This window comes from Tamandua tetradactyla, chromosome 2 (assembly GCF_023851605.1).
Source record: "Tamandua tetradactyla isolate mTamTet1 chromosome 2, mTamTet1.pri, whole genome shotgun sequence".
Classification (NCBI taxonomy): Eukaryota; Metazoa; Chordata; class Mammalia; order Pilosa; family Myrmecophagidae; genus Tamandua; species Tamandua tetradactyla.
This window is the reverse complement of record NC_135328.1, coordinates 12,840,317-12,858,600: the sequence shown is the minus strand read 5'-3', so window position 1 is coordinate 12,858,600 and position 18,284 is coordinate 12,840,317. Positions and strand designations below refer to the sequence as shown.

General features: G+C 36.4%; 1 pseudogene; it reads left to right on the top strand.

The window, feature by feature from the left end:
- The first annotated feature begins 10,008 nt into the window (after positions 1-10,008).
- Positions 10,009-10,972, top strand: LOC143659071 (olfactory receptor 10AG1-like; annotated as a pseudogene).
- The last annotated feature ends 7,312 nt before the right edge of the window (positions 10,973-18,284 follow it).

Genomic DNA, 18,284 nt, shown 5'->3' with positions numbered 1-18,284 from the left:
TTTGGCAAAATCTGTTTTGCAGATTTGATTAAATTTAGTATCTTCAAATGGAAAGTTATTCTGCATCATTCAGGTGGGCTCCAGGTCTTTATAAGAGGGAGGAATTATTGTCACAGAGAAGTGATGGAAGAAGCAGAGGTGGGTGTGTGCATGTGTGGGAGGCGGAGAGAAAGAAGGGAGGATGGGGAGACAAAGAAACACTTAATGAGGTTTGTCTTGAAGATGGAGGACGGGCCCTAAGCTAGGGTATGCATACAGCCTCTAGGAGTTGGTACAGACAAGGAAATGTAGTGTTCCAGAAGGAATGCAACACTACCAACACCTTAATTTTAGAAATCCTGATCTACAGATAATAAGTACATTTAGACATAATTTTTAAAATTCATTTATTAATTAAAAAATTAAGAAACAAAATAAAACATCAACATGCATAATCAGTAATTCACAATATCATCACTTAGTTGCATATTCATCATTTCTTAGAACATTTGCATTAATTCAGAAAAAGAAATAAAAAGACAGTAGAAAAAGAAATAAAATGAACACAGGAAAGAAAAAAAATTATTATACATATCATACCCTATACCCCTCATTTTCATTGATCACTAGCATTTCAAATTAAATTTATTTTAGCATTTGTTCCCCCATTATTTATTTATTTATTTATTATATTTTTATTAATTAAAGGAAAAAAGAAAAAAAGAAATTAACCCAACATTCAGAAATCATACCATTCTACATATGCAATCAGTAATTCTTAACATCATCACATAGATGCATGATCATCGTTTCTTAGTACATTTGCATCAGCTTAGAAGAACTAGCAACACAACAGAAAAAGATATAGAATGTTAATATAGAGAAAAAAAAATAAAAGTAATAATAATAGTAAAACAAAACAAAACAAAACAAACCAGACACACAAAAACAAACAAAAAACAAAACAACAACAACAACAACAAAAAAAACCCATAGCTCAGATGCAGCTTCATTCAGTGTTTTAACATGATTACTTTACAATTAGGTATTATTGTGTTGTCCATTTTAGAGTTTTTGTATCTAGTCCTGCTGCACAGTCTGTATCCCTTCAGCTCCAATTGTCCATTATCTTACTCTGTTTCTAACTCCTGCTGGACTCTGTTACCAATGACATATTCCAAGTTTATTCTCGAATGTCGGTTCACATCAGTGGGAGCATACAGTATTTGTCTTTTAATTTTTGGCTAGACTCACTCAGCATAATGTTCTCTAGGTCCATCCATGTTATTACATGCTTCATAAGTTTATCCTGTCTTAAAGCTGCATAATATTCCATCGTATGTATATCCCATAGCTTGTTTAGCCACTCGTCTGGTGATGGACATTTTGGCTGTTTCCATTTCTTTGCAATTGTAAATAATGCTGCTGTAAACATTGGTGTGCAAATGTCCATTTGTGTCTTTGCCCTTAAGTCCTTTGAGTAGATTCCCAGCAATGGTATTGCTGGGTCGCATGGCAATTCTATATTCAGCTTTTTGAGGAACCGCCAAACTGCCTTCCACAGTGGTTGCGCCATTCGACATTCCCACCAACAGTGGATAAATGTGCCTCTTTCTCCACATCCTCTCCAGCACTTGTCATTTTCTGTTTTGTTGATATGGCCATTCTGGTGGGTGTGAGATGATATCTCATTGTGGTTTTGATTTGCATTTCTCTAATGGCCAGGGACATTGAGCATCTCTTCATGTGCCTTTTGGCCATTTGTATTTCCTCTTCTGAGAGGTGTCTGTTCAAGTCTTTTTCCCATTTTGTAATTGGGTTGGCTGTCATTTTGTTGTTAAGTTGAACAATCTCTTTATAAATTCTGGATACTAGACCTTTATCTGATATGTCATTTCCAAATATTGTCTCCCATTGTGTAGGTTGTCTTTCTACTTTCTTGAGGAAGTTCTTTGATGCACAAAAGTGTTTAATTTTGAGGAGCTCCCATTTATTTATTTCCTTCTTCAGTGCTCTTACTTTAGGTTTAAGGTCCATAAAACCACCTCCAATTGTAAATTTCATAAGATATCTCCCAACATTTTTCTCTAACTGTTTTATGGTCCTAGACCTAATGTTTAGATCTTTAATCCATTTTGAGTTAACTTTTGTATAGGGTGTGAGATATGGGTCTTCTTTCATTCTTTTGCATATGGATATCCAGTTCTCTAGGCACCATTTATTGAAGAGACTGTTCTGTCCCAGGTGAGTTGGCTTGACTGTCTTATCAAAGATCAAATGTCCATAGATGAGAAGGTCTATATCTGAGCACTCTATTCAATTCCATTGGTCGATATATCTATCTTTACGCCAGTACCATGCTGCGTTGACCACTGTGGCTTCATAATATGCCTTAAAGTCAGGCAGTGCGAGACCTCCAGCTTCGTTTTTTTTCCTCAAGAGGTTTTTAGCATTTCGGGGCACCCTGTCCTTCCAGATAAATTTGCTTATTGGTTTTTCTATTTCTGAAAAATAAGTTGTTGGGATTTTGATTGGTATTGCATTGAATCTATAAATCATTTTAGGTAGGATTGACATCTTAACTATATTTAATCTTCCAATCCATGAACACGGTATGCCCTTCCATCTATTTAGGTCTTCTGTGATTTCTTTTAACAGTTTTTTGTAGTTTTCCTTATACAGGTTTTTTGTCTCTTTAGTTAAATTTATTCCTAGGTATTTTATTCTTTCAGTTGCAATTGTAAATGGAATTCGTTTCTTGATTTCCCCCTCAGCTTATTTATTACTAGTGTATAGAAACGCTACAGATTTTTGAATTTTGATCTTGTAACCTGCTACTTTGCTGTACTCATTTATTAGCTCTAGTAATTTTGTTGTGGATTTTTCCGGGTTTTCAACGTATAGTATCATATCGTCTGCAAACAGTGATAGTTTTACTTCTTCCTTTCCAGTCTTGATGCCTTGTATTTCTTTTTCTTGTTAATTGCTCTGGCTAGAACCTCCAACACAATGTTGAATAATAGTGGTGATAGTGGACATCCTTGTCTTGTTCCTGATCTTAGGGGGAAAGTTTTCAATTTTTCCCCATTGAGGATGACATATAGCTGTGGGTTTTTCATATATTCCCTCTATCATTTTAAGGAAGTTCCCTTGTATTCCTATCTTTTGAAGTGTTTTCAACAGGAAACGATGCTGAATCTTGTCAAATGCCTTCTCTGCATCAATTGAGATGATCATGTGATTTTTCTGCTTTGATTTGTTGATATGGTGTATTGCATTAATTGATTTTCTTATGTTGAACCATTCTTGCATACCTGGGATGAATCCTACTTGGTCATGATGTATAATTCTTTTAATGTGCTGATGGATACGATTTGCCAGAATTTTATTGGGGATTTTTGTATCTATATTCATTAGAGAGATTGGTCTGTAGTTTTCTTTTTTTGTAATATCTTTGCCTGGTTTGGTATGAGGGTGATTGATGTTGGCTTCATATAATGAATTATGTAGTTTTCCCTCCACTTCGATTTTTTTGAAGAGTTTGAGGAGAGTTGGTACTAATTCTTTCTGTAATGTTTGATAGAATTCACATGTGAAGCCATCTGGTCCTGGACTTTTCTTTTTAGGAAGCTTTTGAATGACTAATTCAATTTCTTTACTTGTGATTGGTTTGTTGAGGTCATCTATTTCTTCTTGAGTCAAAGTTGGTTATTCATGTCTTTCCAGGAACCAGTCCATTTCATCTAAATTGTTGTATTTATTAGCGTAAAGTTGTTCATAGTATCCTGTTATTACCTCCTTTATTTCTGTGAGGTCAGTAGTTATGTCTCCTCTTCCATTTCTGATCTTACTTATTTGCATCCTCTCTCTTCTTCTTTTTGTCAATCTTGCTAAGGGCCCATCAATCTTACTGATTTTCTCATAGAACCAACTTCTGATCTTATTGATTTTCTCTATTGTTTTCATGTTTTCAATTTCATTTATTTCTGCTCTAATCTTTGTTATTTCTTTCCTTTTGCTTGCTTTGGGGTTAGTTTGCTGTTCTGTCTCCAGTTCTTCCAAGTGAACAGTTAATTCCTGCATTTTTGCCTTTTCTTCTTTTCTGATATAGGCATTTAGGGCAATAAATTTCCCTCTTAGCACTGCCTTTGCTGCGTCCCATAAGTTTTGATATGTTGTGTTTTCATTTTCATTCGCCTCGAGGTATTTACTAATTTCTCTTGCAATTTCTTCTTTGACCCCCTCGTTGTTTAAGAGTGTGTTGTTGAGCCTCCACCTATTTGTGAATTTTCTGGCACTCTGCCTGTTATTGATTTCCAACTTCATTCCTTTATGATCCGAGAAAGTATTGTGTATGATTTCAATCTTTTTAAATTTGTTAAGACTTGCTTTGTGACCCAGCATATGGTCTATCTTTGAGAATGATCCATGAGCACTTGAGAAAAAGGTGTATCCTGCTGTTGTGGGATGTAATGTCCTATAAATGTCTGTTAAGTCTAGCTCATTTATAGTAATATTCAGATTCTCTATTTCTTTATTGATCCTCTGTCTAGATGTTCTGTCCATTGATAAGAGTGGGGAATTGAAGTCTCCAACTATTATGGTATATGTGTCTATTTCCCTTTTCAGTGTTTGCAGTGTATTCCTCACATATTTTGGGGCATTCTGGTTCGGTGCGTAAATATTTATGATTGTTATGTCTTCTTGTTGAATTGTTCCTTTTATTAGTAGATAGTGTCCTTCTTTGTCTCTTTTAACTGTTTTACATTTGAAGTCTAATTTGCTGGATATTAGTATAGCCACTCCTGCTCTTTTCTGGTTGTTATTTGCATGAAATATCTTTTCCCAACCTTTCACTTTCAACCTATGTTTATCTTTGGGTCTAAGATGTGTTTCTTGTAGACAGCATATAGAAGGATCCTGTTTTTTAATCCAGTTGCCAATCTATGTCTTTTGATTGGGGAATTCAGTCCATTAACATTTAGTGTTATTACTGTTTGGATAATATTTTCCTCTACCGTTTTCCGTTTTGTATTATATATATCATATCTGACTTTCCTTCTTTCCACACTCTTCTCCATACCTCTCTCTTCTGTCTTTTTGTATCTGACTCTAGTGCTCCCTTTAGTATTTCTTGCAGAGCTGGTCTCTTGGTCACAAATTCTCTCAGTGACTTTTTGTCTGAGAATGTTTTAATTTCTCCCTCATTTTTTAAGGACAATTTTGCTGGATATAGGTGTCTTGGTTGGCAGTTTTTCTCTTTTATTAAATTAAATATATCATCCCACTGTCTTCTAGCCTCCATGGTTTCTGCTGAGAAATCTACACATGGTCTAATTGGGTTTCCCTTGTATGTGATGGATTGTTTTTCTCTTGCTGCTTTCAAGATTCTTTCTTTCTCTTTGACCTCTGAAATTCTAACTAGTAAGTGTCTTGGAGAACGCCTATTTGGGTCTATTCTCTTTGGGGTGTGCTGCACTTCTTGGATCTGTAATTTTAGGTCTTTCATAAGAGTTGGGAAGTTTTCAGTGATAATTTCTTCCATTAGTTTTTCTCCTGCTTTTCCCTTCTCTTCTCCTTCTGGGACACCCACAACACCTATATTTGTGTGGTTCATATTGTCCTTGAGTTCCCTGATACCCTGTTCAAATTTCTCCATTCTTTTCCCTATAGTTTCTGTTTCTTTTTGTAATTCAGATGTTCCATCCTCCAACTCACTAATTCTATCTTCTGTCTCTTTAAATCTATCATTGTAAGTATCCATTGTTTTTTCCATCTTTTCTACTTTATCCTTCACTTCCATAAGTTTTGTGATTTGTGTTTTCAGATTTTCTATTTCTTCTTTTTGTTCAGCCCATGTCTTCTTCATGTCCTCCCTCAATTTATCGATTTCCTTTTTGAAGAGGTTTTCCATTTCTGTTCGTATATTCAGCATTAGTTGTCTCAGCTCTTGTATCTCATTTGAACTATTGGTTTGTTCCTTTGACTGGGCCATATTTTCAATTTTTTGAGCATGACCTGTTATGTTCTGCTGGCATCTTGGCATTTAGTCAGATTTCCCTGGGTGCTGGACCCAACAATTTGGAAGATTTTTCTGTGAAATATCTGGAATCTGTTTTTCTTATCCTGCCCAGTAAGTGGCGCTCGTGGCACACGTTTCTCTGCAGGTCCCACCAGTAAAAGGTGCTGTGGGTCCTTTAACTTTGGAAAACTCTTGCTGTCGGGGAGGTTCACCAGCCGAAGCGACTTGGAAGAGTGCCAGCCGGCCCAGGGTCCAAAAACGGGAATAGTCGCCGGCCGCCACAGCCCGGAAGAGCACCCTGCCGAATTTCCTAGTCGGCCCGGGGCACCAAGTGTGACCGGAGGGCGCCAGCTGCTGCGGCCCGGGAGAGTGCACCGTTCCAAGCCAGACTGGGGAGTCACGTGTTTGGATGGGACCCCCCCCCGGTCACCGTTCTCCACGGCCTGGGGATCTCCGATCCAATTCTGTCAGTTGGTCCGGGGGGCCGTGCGTGGGGGGTGTGCCAGCTGCCGCAGCTTGAGGGGACCACCTGCCCAATTCTGCCAGCTGGCCCAGGAAGGACGAAGGGAGGGACTCCAGCCACTTGCCGCCCCACCCGGGGAAGTTCGCACCCCTCGGCGATCTCATCGGAGCGGGTTCTCTCAGCCAGTCAGCCATTCCAGGATGGGGTATGCTGTCTTTTTTATCTCTGTCATGGATCCGGGAGCTGTTCTGTATCGTTTCTACTCCCCTAGTAGCTGTTCTGGAGGAGGAACTAAGATCCACGCCTCTTACTAAGCCGCCATCTTTTCCGGAAGTCCAAGTAACATATTTTTTATTATCAGGATATTCATTAGAACAATTACAAATTCTACCTCCTGACCCTGGATAGACAACTAAAGGAAAGAACAAACAAAACATGTTTAGTAAAATGGGATAGGAAATTAGTTCTAATAGGAATAGAGTATTTGAAATAGATAATGTAAGAATTGGATTTGTGTCAGTTTTGGAGGGTCTCAAATGATATTGCTTAGCACCATATTCATGTGTAAAAAAACAAAATGGTCTGAGCACTCTACTCCATGAAGAGGCGGAAAAGAAAGTATATTCTGAGTAGAGTGGGTGCTATCTGGAAAAAAAAATCATAGGGTGCCAAAAAGATGGTTTTAATTGGGAATTAAAATGTGTCAGATGGAAGAAATCCCACAGGGTAAAGATGACTACTTTTTATTTAAAGAACATTTCATGTTCAGACAGAACAGAAGATTTTAAAGGTAGGTTGAGTTTATGTGATGAGATGAGTGATTTCAACTAAAGCAGTTTAAGTGTTTTCACTGAGAGAATCAATGTCATTCTAAAGAAGAAAGGTAAATAGGAAGCATTTTATATTGATATCCATATTATCATAATATTCTAAAATTTAATTTTAGTATTTCACATGAAGTCACAAAATGTGTTCCTCATTGAAACAGGATCTATATTTTTCTGAATCTAGTAAATTTAATTCAAAATTAAATTATGATATTAAATATATTATCTCAATTTGAAAAACTAAAACTGTGAATAAGATTGCAATTTTTGCAAATATAGTAAATAATGTTAAAAGAAAACTGCATTGTAAACCAAGATTTTTTAAACACACATATTTAGAATTTTTGTATTTTGTCTTGACATTATAATAGGGCTTTTAAAATGAAATAATTCATGACATAAATTTACACTACTTGGGGATTGGAAGAAACATTTATTTTACCAAAACAAATATGTAAAGTTAAAGATTTACAAAATAATTTACAAGTTCACTACTGTTTTTTGAATTAACTTTAGGGTTCAAATTGCTAATTTATGTTAAATATTCCACATACCTGAAGCTTAGGTAGAGTAGAAGCATTGACAGTGAGTAATATTTAAAGGAATTAGAATATTGTTATAATACCTTAATCATTTTTACTTTCCAGTGAAGATACAGATGATTATATATGAAATAAAAATGAGAACATCATGTTTCATTAACACTGATTTAAAATATTCTAGTTTTTATAAGAAAGAAGAGTAATATAGATGGTTTTATTCCTTCTACTCTGTCCCTCTGCTGATAAAAATATAGGGTCTTACATATTCCATGTAATACACTCATATTTTCTCATGCTCAAATCTGAGTTTCTATAATTAGAATTATACCTTTGCACTGGAAGTCATTTTATTCAATGAAAATGAATTGTTGGCTCTTCTGTGTGTGTGTGTGTGTCTTAATTCTCTCTCATTTAAGAGTGATGATTTCCTCTTAATAGTGTTGACTTAAATATTTCAGTGCAGAACCAAATATTTAGTGATATATTTGGCTCACAACCATTTTCTAGGATCCATATTGATTCCAAGTAAGAAATTAGTCATAGCCCTTGCCTCTCAGGTCATTTTGTGCCAAAAGTTGGGGCATGGAGACAGAAGAGAGCACGGGAAAGGAATTTGTAATACTAAGTTTTGAACTTGAGGCATAAAAGAGGTGTTGAATTCTCAGAGTACAAAAAATAATATAAAGAAAGTATAACCAGACAATTTACAGAAAATGTACAACTCAGAGTAGAATAGGTTGAGATAGTTGGATAATTTTGATGATTGCTTTAAGGTCTCACTTTTTTCCCATAATAATTTTCCAGCATGCAAGAAAGCAACCCAGAGAAGAATTATGTTTCATGCTGTGTAGAAGCCTGAATAAAATTCAGAAGAATAGTACACTTTAGCTTTTAGTAGTGATAACTATTACGTATATAGCCTTTTAAAACATTTTTGTTGTGAAATATGACATGGAGAAAAGTGATAAATTTCAAAGTACAGTTTTTCAATTATTTATGTGCCTTCTGCCACAATTTACACCACTTTAATTATAATAAATGGATAAATCATGTAACAACTGTAAGTGCTGACAGTTCCTGGCCCTTTACATAGCTAATCAAGCTGTGGCACAGGGAGAGTAATTACATGTAGAGGTATAATTAATAAATGATTGGTTTAAATTGTAGGTGATAATATTAATATTTTTTCAATTAATGCTCACAAACAAGGAAGCAAGCTTTAGGAAGTTCAAATAATTCCTTAGTATAATCTAGATAAGCAATCATGGAAGATTCAAGTGCATTAAAGATATACGCACTGACTTACCATCACAAAACCTATGTGAAATTGGTCGAACTGTCCACCTCAGTGAGTCACAATATCCTTACCTCTAAAGAGAAGTTAGTTTAGAAATTGTCATCTACAGTTTCTGGATTTTTTGAGAAGCAACAGAGAATTGTGGTGGGTGCACACAGCACCCTGGGGATAATACAGCAGCCAATGTCTTTACTTCTCCTGCCCACTCACATTCGGACAGGTAACGGACACCGCCATGTTTTCCTGGGGTTACCCTGTGTATTGTTTCTTCTTGGATTAATCTTCCGAGGCTAATTTTTCTGAGTAAAGCTTTCTTATATCTTATGAAAAGATATTTTCTTATACCCAACAAACAACTCTTAATTTTTGACATACAGACTGTAATACCAACAGTTTAATGCGGTCTCTAAGCTCTAGTTCATCAAGAAAGTGGAGGAAATTGATGGTGGAAATATGTAATTGAAAAAAGTATGTGAGGAGTCTGTGATATACAGCTACTGCTGCGTGATTGTGAAAATGCACTGAGAAGTACCAGATTGTTCAGATGTGTAATTCATTAAAAGTGAGATCAAATAGCAAAATTATGGGTCTATCTACAGAAGTTTCAAGTGGCCTCAGTGTCTGTGGTGAGAAAGGTATAGCTCGGTTTATATTGTGCATTATACATTACCGATGTGTAATGCAAAGTTATTAAAGAAAATTTCATGAACTATTTACAGTGATGACCCATACAATTTAAATAGGGGGGAAAGTGGAAATTATCAAATAGTAATATCCTTAATTGGAAAGAAATACAGGGAACATGGAAACCAATCTGAACACCCAGATACAATTTAGAGGGCAGATAATGAGATCCAGGAAGGTAAAGTGAAATGCTCATGCTAAATTTATCCTTTCTACAGATGAAACAGCAAGAAGAATCAAGAGAAAGAAATCTAACTGATTTCAGGGAGTTTGTTCTTTTGGGTTTTGCTGATATTCCCCATCTCCAGTAGTTTCTATTTGGATTATTCTTGGTCATCTATATCATTATACTGTTGGGCAATGGCACCATATTTCTGATAACAAAACTGGATGCTACTCTCCAAACACCCATGTATTATTTTCTTGCAAATTTTTCCTTCTTGGAAATCTGCTATGTATCAGTGACTATCCCCAGAATGCTCATGAATCTTGGGACACAGAGAAGAAGAATTTCTTTAGTTGCCTGTGCTAACAAATGTACTTTGTCCTCATGTTGGGAGGCACAGAGTGCTTCCTCCTGGCTGTGATGGCTTATGACCACTACGTGGCCATTTGTAACCTACTACACTATTCCCTAGTCATGAGCCAGAAGATGTGTATGCAACTGGTGGCTGGTTCCTGGATCAGTGGAATTCCAGTTGAAAGAGGGCAGACATTCCAGATTTTCTCTCTATCCTTTTGTAGGTCTAACCATATCAACCACTTCTTCTGTGACATCCCGCCAATACTCAAGCTGGCCTGTGGAGACACCTTTGTGAATGAAATGTTGGTCTATGTAGTTGCCATGTTGTTTGTCATGGGTCCATTTCTGTTAATACTTTGTACCTACACCAAAATCATATGCACAATTTTTAAATTACCATCAACCACAAATCGAGCCAAAGCTTTCTCCAGCTGCTCATCTCAATTATGGTTGTGATGTTATTCTATGGATCAGCAATGATCACATATTTAACACCCAAGACCAGCCACTCATCAGGAACTAACAAAATGCTTTCTCTTTTCTATACCATTGTGACTCCCATGTTTAATCCCATGATATACAGCCTAAGGAACAAGGATGTCATAATGGCACTGAGAAAATTTTTAGATAAATAATTTAGTTCATTAAAGAAAGAGTTATATTTAAAAGAAATGTTTTGTCATATATTTGTATGAATTTTCTGCAGATATTTACATTTAGCTTAACATGCAGCCTTACAATTCATGGCAGTTATTTCCAGTGTATGGAATTTAATATTGAGAGATTTTTTGATATTGTTTTCCAGACTGTATATTTATCAGCAATAATTTTATTTTGCAACATCCCCCCTCAATAAAAACTTTTGATATTAGCTGATGTAATAGTAATTTATAATGTAGACTCTACTATAGCACTTATTACAAATGATTTTCACGAAGTGTAATATATGGTATTTTTAAAAGCAGGTTGGAAAATGTGCATTAAATAAAATATGTATGAAGTTTTGCCCAGCAAACTTCTTGAGAGAAACCATTCCTGAAGAACAAAAGGATTTTGAGCAGGGATTCAGTTTTATAAACATGCATCAATACAAGTGAAAATTAGGTATGGTTTATATGTATATCAGATTGAAGACATCAACAGAATGCAATACTGTGGTTGGATCAAATGATATTATCATTTAAAATACATTCACAGTACTGAGAAGAGACATGAATATGCACATGTTTTTAATATATATGTTCCTTGAGATGAAATATGGATAGGCAAATTTGGAGAGAAGAAAGAAATTTAAAGTTAAGATGTAATAGTTGAGATATCTACTATAAAAAGATGGTTTTATTTTGCTTTTCTGAATTTTTGATGTTTACTATAATAAACCTGTGATATCAATATAATAAAAAAGATAATAAATCTGTTTGCAGTATGGATAAGGAAAAGGGTAGTACTCAGTTGCATGTATTATTTCACAATTTAAAGTGATATCTTTAATCTTATCAGTTTGCAATATTCCATGATCACTAACGAATTCTTCATGCATGAAGTCAACAGATCTCTAAGAGGACATGATCTGCTATGAGGAAAAGCAAATAGAAAATAATGTGGTAAAGGATGCACTTGCTTTTAAATCTTTCTCCCAGAAATGAAGCAAGACAGAGTTATTCACATTTGCATGGACATGGCTAACTCCAAGTGCATAGAGAATTGTGTTACTACTTTCTATTCAGAACAATACAGCCAGAATAGGCATTGACCACCCTAATGGCAAACTCAAGAAGAAATTATCTAAGATGCCCATGTGCAAAGCAAACCAGCAATAAATCATTAACAATTTCATATAATACATCAGTATAAATCTTTTGAAAAAGATAATGGGAATGATTTGAGATAAGAAAATGCCGCGTCCTCTTTTTCCTCCCCGGTTTGACACGGTTCCCTGGAAGGAAGGGCGGTGGCAAGGCCTTCAACGCCCCAAAAGAGGACGAGGCATAAAATGGTGTAATAGGAAAATACTGGGATTAACGACACTAATTGTGTGTTTCTTGTTGCTGGTTGTGCTCCAAGCATTATATCAAAACGAATCAGAAAGCAAAAGAATTGGAAAAAATGATACAAATTGTACAAATTGCAAAACCTTGTTAATGACTGTTTGGAAAAAATTAGGTTGGGACGCCGCCATTAAGCAAGTCATGCTGCAGATACAGCAGGCAGAAGTGCTTTTAGAACAAGTCACAGAAAAGTACCCCATAGAAAGTAAACACTTACAATTAAAAAACCCTGCATTGAGCCATCCTAGAAATTTACTCCCCACCACCGCACCGGTCCATTGCTATAAAACAATAAAAAATCTAAGTAAACAATGTAACCTTTTAATCAAAACAAGCTAACCTTTAACCAGATTAAAATAGGTCTTGATATATTGCCTCACCTATAGAATAATAGGAAAAGAAAGTCTAAACTCAGAAAACTACAAACACAATGTCTGCGGTTTAAGCCAATATCTTGCTGCTATTAAAATCTTGCATAAGTGTTCCTAAGAAAATCAGAACGTGTACTTTCGCTTTGCTTCCCTGAACCTGTAACTTTACCTAAAACGTAAGCCATGACACAACCATGATTCTGTGCTACCTGTTTCCTTGCCAAGAATAAGGGTATAAAATCAGTTAAGCAAAAATAAATCTAAGCAACTCTTCTCAGAGGAAACTTCTCTAAGCTGTCTCTTGGTGTTCTTCTCGCACCGACAACCCTCCACACCTTCAAGCCCGTTCCCCCTGCTGCGGCTGGACCGCGGCAAGTGGTGCCCGAACAGGGACTTGAAGGTAAGCTTTCTCTTTTATGGGAGGGTATAAGGCTCTCGCTATAAGGCACTGCAGGCCTCTGGATATGGTCAGGTTCTTGGGAAGTACAGATAGAGCGAGTAATCATGGGACATACGGAGTCTAAGGAATGCTCCTTGTTTGTAGATATAACAAAGCATATGTTGAAAAAGAGAGGTATAAATGTTACCAGCAGACAGCTTAGAGAATTTTTTTCTTTTGTGCAAAATGTTTCTCCCTGGTTCCCAGAAGAAGGGACTGTTAACTTAGATACTTGGCAAAAAGTAGGAAAACAAATGAAAGAATATTATACTAAAAATGGGCCAGATGGAGTCCCTATTGATGCTTTTGCCCTATGGAATGTCCTTAAAGATAGTTTTGACCCCACACATGAGGCTATTTGCATGGCCAGAGAATTGGCAACTGAAGAAAAGCAACCATTAGTTATAGCTATAGCTAAAACAGGCAGTTATACCAGTATAGAGAGGCCTCCTGCTTATAATATACAGAAAAACCATTCTAGCTCCTCAGAAAGTGAAAGTGAAGCAGAGTCAGAAAGAGAGGATAAACTTAATCCTTTTGAAGTAGATGAATTGGAAAGAGTAGTGGCTCAATATGAACATAACAATGTCAATTCCTTCTTCAGTGCTTTGGCACCTGAAATAAAAAAGAAAAAGAAACCTAGGCCACGTTTAAAGCCGCAAGCTTGTGGATGATAAATTTAACTGCATTTACAGGGGAAATTAAACATCATTTTCCCTCGGATCCTATACTTTTATACTACAATTTATACAAAAACACCCTGTTATATTTCCACAAAGGTGTTGTGTTCAACCCCTACCCCCCCCAGCAGAATTAATTTTCACTGACGGGTCTGCTAAAGGAACGGCTGCTATATATTCCAAAAAACTTCAAAAACAAATACAGACAAAAGAAAAATCAGCTCAGAAAGTTGAATTATTGGCAGTGATAGAAGTCTTTAATTTGTTCCCTCAGTCCTTTAATTTATACACAAACTCTCTTTATGTGGCAAATTTATTTCCTGTTATTAAGACAGCTTATATTTCTGAAAATTCTACTATTAGTCACTATCTTTTAACATTACAGCAACTCATCCACCAGAGACTGTTTCCCTTTTTTGTAGCACATATCAGAAGTCATAGTAATTTGCCAGGACCATTAGCAGAAGGTAATGCTAAAGCTGACCAACTTACTATGTTGCCTTTCCAGTACAAACTCCTGTTAGTCAAGCTCAAGATGCACATAAACTGCATCATCAAAATGCTACAGCATTAAGGTTACAATTTAAAATCACTCAGGAATAGGCTAGACAAATCATTAAACAATGTCCTATTTGTCTAACTCACCTGCCACAGTTGCATACTGGAATAAACCCTAAGGGTTTAAAACCCAATGCTTTATGGCAAATGGATGTAACTCATATTAAAGAATTTGGAAAGTTAGCTTTTGTACATGTTACTATTGATACTTACTCACATGTTCTGTTTGCCTCCGCACGAACAGGAGAGGCTTTAAAAGATGTAAAACAACATGTTATACAATCTATGGCTTATATGGGAAAACCTCAACATATAAAAACAGACAATGCCCCTGCATATGTCTCAAAAGGCTTTGAACAATTTTGTCATCAGTTTCATATCAAACATACTACTGGAATACCCTATAATCCCCAAGGTCAAGCGGTGGTGGAAAGAGCCCACCAAACATTAAAGCACCAAATTACTAAACTGCAAGATAGTGAAAGTACTTATCACCTCATCACATCATTAATCACAGTCTTTTTGTCATTAATCACTTAAATGCAAATGAAAAAGGTGAGACTCCAATGAGTAGACATTGGAATAAAGTTATACAGCCTCAAATTTTAGTAAAATGGAAGGATGTGCTAACTGGACAATGGAAAGGCCCTGATGTGTTACTAACCTCCGGACGAAGATATGCTTGTATTTTCCCACAGGATGCAGAAACCCCAATCTGGATTCCCGATAATCTCATTCGGCCCATATCGGCGCCCATCCCGGAGAGGGAACAAGAGGAGAGCCCCTCTTCCTCCGCAGTGGAAGAACCCGTCATCTTACCCCCAGGAGAATATGGATGAAGATCTTGTGCCTGGAATGGAAGATTTATCTCTCTTCTACCCCGCAGGCTCAATCTACCAGACAAGCTAGTCTGCCCACTTGGGGGCAGATAGAAAAGCTTACTGCTGACACAGAAAGGGTAGTCCTAATAACCGGAAAAACTCCTACTCCTATTCACCTGTTTCTGGCTATGATTGCACTTCTTTCCTGTCAGGTATCTGGTTCTTCTGTAAATAAATCATATTGGGCTTATATACCTAACCCACCACTTTTCCACCCCACTGCGTGGGGGGATAAAAACTTAAAGGTCTTTACTAATAATACCAATCTTATGGGAGGACTCCCTAGTTCACTTATTCCTTTTAAAAGTACTGATAATGTTAATTTTACCGGATATGCTGATGAAGCCCCTCTATGCTTTGTAATAACCGGGACTCCTCCTCCTGGCTGTTTGCCTATCAATTGTCGGTCATATTAAACTGATTCCCCAAGTCATAAAGGAACTAAAAGAAGCATCTGGGGGCTCAACATGATTTCTCTTGGGTACCATACCTACAATGAAAGTTATGTAAACCTTTCCTCAAATTTTAACTCTTTGATTGAGCCTTGTACAGAAAAATATCCTAAAAAGGACATCTATTGGAAAAATATTCACTCTACAGGCTATCCCCGATGGCTTGAGTGTGGCTTTTTGCATAAAGCAAACATATATCACCCTGTAAAAAGTAACCTTACTATTTATGATTTTTCAGTCCCCTCACCTAATTATAATTATACTGCACATATTATAAATAATACAGACAAATATACTTATAACAAGAGTCTACCTACAGATGGGGAACCCCTTACACGGTGGTTCACCCCAGGATTAGTGACCCCCATTTATCAAAGTAGTGCTTCATCCCATAATCGAACTGGTTTATATAATAACTTATTTTGTCTGCTTGCTGCTACTAATATGGTGTTGTTATATCACCCATCTAGTTCAACCCCTGTTCCTTACAGCATTCGTGCATGTGTAAATGCACCTCATGCTATTCTAGTAGGAAAGACTCACATGTTTAATATCACACAAATGAATAATGCCTATCATATCATGTGCACTAACTGTCTCCTTACTAATTGTATTAATTCTGGCTTGCCAAAAAATTATACTACTTTTCTTATTGTGCATCAAACTTCTTATGTCTTATTACCTGTTAAGTTAAATGAACCATGGTTTGATGATGTTGGCTATCAAGTTATGGAAAGGCTGAACAACTTAATGAGACCTAAGCGTTTTGTAGCTACGTTAATTTTAGGAATTACCGCTCTAATTAGCATTATTGCTTCTTTAGCTATATCAACTACAGCCCTCATTCAAAATCAACAAACCACTCATCATGTAAATACTCTAACTCATAATATTTCTTTAGCTTTAACCCTACAAGAAAAATTAGATAGAAACTTAGAGACTAGAGTAGATGCCTTAGAAGATACAGTTATTTATTTAGGAAACTAGATTCAAAATCTAAAAACCCAACTTACCACCCGGTGTCATGTTAATTATAAACGGATATGTATTACCCCAGCGCCCTATAATGAAACAAAGCAGTCATGGGAAAAAGTAAAAACCCATTTACAAGGAATATGGCATAACACTCAACTAGCACCAAATATTCTAGCTTTACAACAACAAATAACTGACATAAGTAAGGCACATATAACAGAACATGAAACCCTAGCAAATAGTCTTTGGTCCTCCTTACAAAATCTTAACCCAATTATTGGATGGCCCAATGTAGTAAACTTCGGCCTTACTGTGACTATAATATTAATTATTATTTTTTGCTTTCCCACAGCAATCAAAACCATAAAGGCATCTATCAAGCAAATCGAGAGAGTCCAGCAAAAAGAAATTTTAAAAAATAAAGGGGGAAAGGCCGCGTCCTCTTTTTCCTCCCTGGTTTGACACAGTTCCCTGGAAGGAAGGGCGGTGGCAAGGCCTTCAATGCCCCAAAAGAGGACGAGGCATAAAATGGTGTAATAGAAAAATACTGGGATTAACGACACTAATTGTGTGTTTCTTGTTGCTGGTTGTGCTCCAAGCATTATATCAAAACGAATCAGAAAGCAAAAGAATTGGAAAAAATGATACAAATTGTACAAATTGCAAAACCTTGTTAATGACTGTTTGGAAAAAATTAGGTTGGGACGCCGCCATTAAGCAAGTCATGCTGCAGATACAGCAGGCAGAAGTGCTTTTAGAACAAGTCACAGAAAAGTACCCCATAGAAAGTAAACACTTACAATTAAAAAACCCTGCATTGAGCCATCCTAGAAATTTACTCCCCACCACCGCACCAGTCCATTGCTACAAAACAATAAAAAATCTAAGTAAACAATGTAACCTTTTAATCAAAACAAGCTAACTTTTAACCAGATTAAAATAGGTCTTGATATATTGCCTCACCTGTAGAATAATAGGAAAAGAAAGTCTAAACTCAGAAAACTACAAACACAATGTCTGCGGTTTAAGCCAATATCTTGCTGCTATTAAAATCTTGCGTAAGTGTTCCTAAGAAAATCAGAACGTGTACTTTCGCTTTGTTTCCCTGAACCTGTAACTTTACCTAAAACGTAAGCCATGACACAACCATGATTCTGTGCTACCTGTTTCCTTGCCAAGAATAAGGGTATAAAATCAGTTAAGCAAAAATAAATCTAAGCAACTCTTCTCAGAGGAAAATTCTCTAAGCTGTCTCTTGGTGTTCTTCTCGCGCTGACGACCCTCCACACCTTCAAGCCCGTTCCCTCTGCTGCGGCTGGACCGCGGCAAGAAAATGTTTTTAATTACAAGCACAAAAATAAAAAATAATTTCAGGAAAATTTTCAGGCAGAAATTGTGTCACTCTGGAAGTTATTAAATGTTGAATGGCATGCGAGAAAAACTGAGAAGTTTCATTCTCCATGTCCCAGTGTCTCATATGGAAAAAAGCTGGTTGTTAGAAAAGAGATAACAAGAAGGGGCAAAATACCTTTTTAATAATACT